The sequence below is a fragment of the Drosophila kikkawai genome, chromosome 2L (genome assembly GCF_030179895.1).
Source record: "Drosophila kikkawai strain 14028-0561.14 chromosome 2L, DkikHiC1v2, whole genome shotgun sequence".
Classification (NCBI taxonomy): Eukaryota; Metazoa; Arthropoda; class Insecta; order Diptera; family Drosophilidae; genus Drosophila; species Drosophila kikkawai.
In genome coordinates this window covers 11,746,624-11,751,084 of record NC_091728.1, presented here as the reverse complement: position 1 = coordinate 11,751,084, position 4,461 = coordinate 11,746,624, and the positions used below count along the sequence as shown (strand labels likewise).

The window sequence follows — 4,461 nt, the reverse complement described above, 5'->3', positions numbered from 1 at the left end:
CTTTTTCATATCTCAAACAATTACAATTTGTGCGTAAAATAAACTTCAATTTTGTGATTTTCTCAATCAGCTAATTCAAGAAAATTGGCTCATTCGATGGAAAGTTATTTGCATTTAGTTATTGGCTCTCTCCAAGTGCCTTTGCTTTTGCCACTGTGCCATTTGACAGGAATGTGGCCAATAAAAATTGCATCTGACAGTAAAAAACACAAAGAGGCTGAAATGACAAAAGACACAAGCTGAGCAAGTTGAGGAAAATATTACGAAAAAAGGCGAAAAGCGAAAGAGGACAGGATAATTGATTGTTTGATTCAATCGCAAGTCAAATGCTTTTTTCAATGCTGGTACCCAATGGTTTTTGGATGATTGCGTAAGCGTCAAAGGAAACGCACCGAGCATTGAAAATTGGTTACAAATTCTGATTAGAAGCGCCCGAAAAGCAGCCAGAGGTAAAACACGGCCAAAAAGGAAAAATACAAGCCAGAGACAAATGGGGCGTCGCTCGCTCGCTCGCTCGGTGGGTGTGGCAGTTGAACAAATTGAATTGTATTCGGTTCGAGGGCATTGATAAGACAAAGCAATCAGTCAGCCAGTCAGGAAGTTTGAAAACTGGCCAAGAGTAAAGGCAAAAACGGCAGGCGATGTGCAAAATAAATGTTGGCAGGCTTCCAAGGATATAATTGCTAAAGTGATCGATCGGAGGTGTCAAATGAATGATAAGGTATCCCGGAAAAAAAAAACAAATCAAGTGGATTTTAATTGAGTTTATATTGAGGAAGACAAAAATGATGAGAATCAATTATATATATATTTTTTTCTAAGTGAAATTGTCACTCTTTTCCACTCAATCTGGCTGCACACACATGATTTTTTCCATCCTCAGCATTTAATTTTCCAAGGACTGCATGCAATGCGATCCGAAACCGCATTTGCATTACATTTCATCATTTGGCCAATTTTGAGTTTTCAATCAATTTGCGGACAAAAAGTATTCGCTCATTCGCAATTTTGCATTTTGCCAATTACAGCATAGCTGATTGGATTGTTGCCAATCTTTTTTCCGATTGTTTTCCCCTCATTTTTTGTCGATTCGAGCTGCTGCACGTGTGTCTGTCTATCCGTCCATTCCTTCCCTGCATTCCAGGGCAACTCAATTAAATCGAGCTGCAATCATATTCACCTGCATCCGCCTCCGCCTCCGCCTCCGCCTGCTCCTCCTGCCCCTCGCATTGTTTCAGCTCGCAGCTGGTCTGCATGGGAATGTAGAATGTACATATCCTTAAAATTCGAATTCATATTACAGATTACAAATTCGCAGCATGTTTGTCATTCCACAGTTTTGCTGCTGCTGTTGCCAATTTTCGGTTGTTTTATTTATTTTTTCTCAGTCTCGGGCGGGGGTCCCCCTGCCGGAGGACGGCCATTTTTAATTGTTGGTTTGGCTTGGCTGGTTACATACTATATATAGGTTTCACTCTGTCGTCAGACCGATGTTTGTGTGCGGAGGGAGTGACGCTGTCCTTTATTTGATTTCAGTTTCATTTCGAAATTTGTAATGCGCCTCATGTAGCGACAGGACCTGTTCCGTGCCTGTTCCGCTGTCTGACTGCCGGTCCCGGCGCAGGATAATGAAACTATGCGCTTGTCGCCATTCCGTTTGTTTTACAATCCCACTCGTGGAGCGTACACCCTCGCTCTGAGCGCCCCGGAAATGTGACAGGGCTCGTCGTGGTCCATCTGACCCAGAGCCCACTGTACGTGGTTTTTGGTTTATCCTTCTGGCCACGCTGCCATCATCAACATGGGTGGAGCCGGCACAGCTGATGGGTTGGGTCTAGCCAGGTCCCACTGCTGCGGTCCGTCTGTGGCATTTCAATTTCAATTTTAATGCGAGCTACAAAAAGGCGCAAATAAAACGTACGAAATCATTATTCCTCACTATTTGCTCAAGGTGTACCGCCCGTGGAACGCTGGGGGGAGCAGCGAGGGATTATCGAAGCATTGAGAGATATTCCATGTCTAATTCGGTTCAGCAATTTCAGTGCCACAACCAAATGTTGGATCTCAGAGTGACATGAAAATCGTGCACGTACAGCAGTCTCTGAGTAGTATTTCTAATAGAGTGTGGGTGGGTATTTGGTCGACGTTTTGAGATAATTTAAATAGAAGACTTAAAATAGTTTTTTTTCTTATCTTGAATAATATTTTTAAAGTTTTATCCCCTTAATTCTTATTGTACAAGTTTTATAAACAAATTCACAGCTAAGATTTCCGTTGACCAAAACCAATTTAGTTTTCAATGAAAACTTTTCATTAAGCTTCAGTGTGGGACACGCCTCTTGAAATTATGTCAAGCGTCATTTGTAAAAATGTCACAATAAATATATTTTGGGGGAAGAGCGAAAATTTGGGGAAGATTTCGATGACATCAAATGTAATGAAGCGTTGGGCAGTGATCGAGCGTTGCGACTGATCTCAAGCTGTGAACGGCCACAAAAAATAAAAGGGGAAAAATAATTATATACCCCATGAGTCGATGAATGATGAAATGTTTAGGAAATCATATGAAAAGTTTCCTCCTTAATTTAAGCGGAAAAACTTTAACATTTATGGTAATGCTCTCACTTATTTAGGAAATTATCAAGTGTCATATCAGGATATTACGCATACGAAGCGTTGTCCGGCCAGCACTCAAAACATTTTCGCAGTTCGGTCAACTGACAATTCGATTAAGTTTGGCCCAATTGGTGCTGGGAGTGCGACAATTATCAGAATATTAAATCGGTTTTTATCGCTGGTCAACTATCAGCGCATTAAAATGTCAATTATGTTGAATGTTTCTTCCTGTTCAGAGCAGTTTTCCCTCTGACCCGCTCCCGTTTGCCTTCAGGCCAAACTGAATTAATGCGCAGAATTCTATGTTGTATTTATTTGATCGGTTTCGATTTTTATTTGTTTTTTTTTTTCGAATCGGTTTATTTGTTATTTGCCAAAGTCTTTCATGTGTTCGTGTTTGGTGAGGGTAAAATAAATACAAATTTAATGACATTTCGCACCATAGCACTAAATTTTATCTCACCGAAAAATCAAATAATATTTGCTACTTTGAAACTGATTTAAAATTTGCCGGGCAACGTGTGATTATTTCTCCGTGATGCGAAGCGAGAAGAAAAAAACATTTTGCGAAAATCAGCAGTCATTGTGACTGACCACAAAATCAACTTCAATTGTCAACAAAGTCAAAACAGGATGAAAATCACACAAAAAGCAGCGGCAAAAAAGAGAAAGCCGAAACCAAACCGAGCAGGAAAAATCATAATATAACTTTTAGCAACATGGCAGGGCAACAATAAGAACAGAACTTCGCCGTCGGCATTCGAACGGCACAAGAAGCAGAAAAATAAATTCCAGAAAAACTTTGCCACTCTTTCAGCGACTTAAGCACCAGCAAGCTGAGCTCTGGCCAAGGACTCTCCCCGTCGATGGAGGTGGCCAGGACAGGTTGGTATGGGATGGACTAGGACGTGAGCCTGGGCTAGGGGCAGTGCGTGCCTTAAAGTTTTTGCGGTTTTTTTTGTCGAGACAGGAACGCAGACGGAAATGGAGATGGAGACGCAGACGGAGACAAGCTCGTGCTGGGCAACTAATGAAGCTGTTCTCGGCCAAAGTTTAAGGCCAGCTGAGCCTTGAACACCTGAATCCTAAACAGTGTCTATTTCGATACTTTATCTTTGATATCAGTACCTTTTAACACAGCTTTACTAAATAGTTTTCAGAAAATAATCATTAAAGTAATAGCGGAAATTACAGTTGAAGAAAGTGGATGTGCTGGTGAATTTTAATATACAAAACTTTGTTTGTAATTGCATTTTTTTATGTGATTGCTTTAACTAATTAAATTGGCTTTGGTGATTTAATTAAAATGAAAGTAAATGTCAAATATTTGTAAAATTTAATCAATTTATTTGCTGACCATTGTGACACGCTTCTGTTTTGATATTTTACCTCGCTTTATGGCGGAATAATTATACAGTAAATATTATGTTTAATTAGTCGGTTACTGGTTATTAGCTATTGAGTATTTATTGTTATTTATTAGAAGTACTCGGACAATATTAAAGGTTATTATTAAACCATTAACTATTTTAAGAGCTTCCTTTTTCAAGGAAAGTCCTAGTTAAACCCCCTAAGTTATGCCACAACCCAAAATTGAAAATAAAATCAAATGCATTTATTTTCCATTATTTTCCGCCATTACTATTTAAAGCTTTTCATTTAACATAAAACACAAAGTCGCCTACGAGTGTGTGTGTGAGGATCTAACGAAAATTGTGACCCAAACATCCGGTGCAAAATGTTTATTTGTGCAACAGGAAGAAAGTTGGAAAATTGCAAAGTGGAGGGAGAGTGGAGGAAGGCGGCGGTACAGGCAGTTTTCTGTGGCGGAAATTGATTTCGCTT

General features: G+C 39.8%; 1 long non-coding RNA gene across 1 annotated transcript; it reads right to left on the bottom strand.

Moving 5' to 3' along the window:
• Positions 1-749: 749 nt before the first annotated feature.
• Positions 750-2,145, bottom strand: LOC138927902 (uncharacterized). The gene is made up of 2 exons (XR_011444352.1): positions 1,922-2,145; positions 750-1,862 (listed from the first exon to the last, which is right to left on the bottom strand). It is a non-coding gene; the product is annotated as an uncharacterized lncRNA (long non-coding RNA).
• Positions 2,146-4,461: the final 2,316 nt, after the last annotated feature.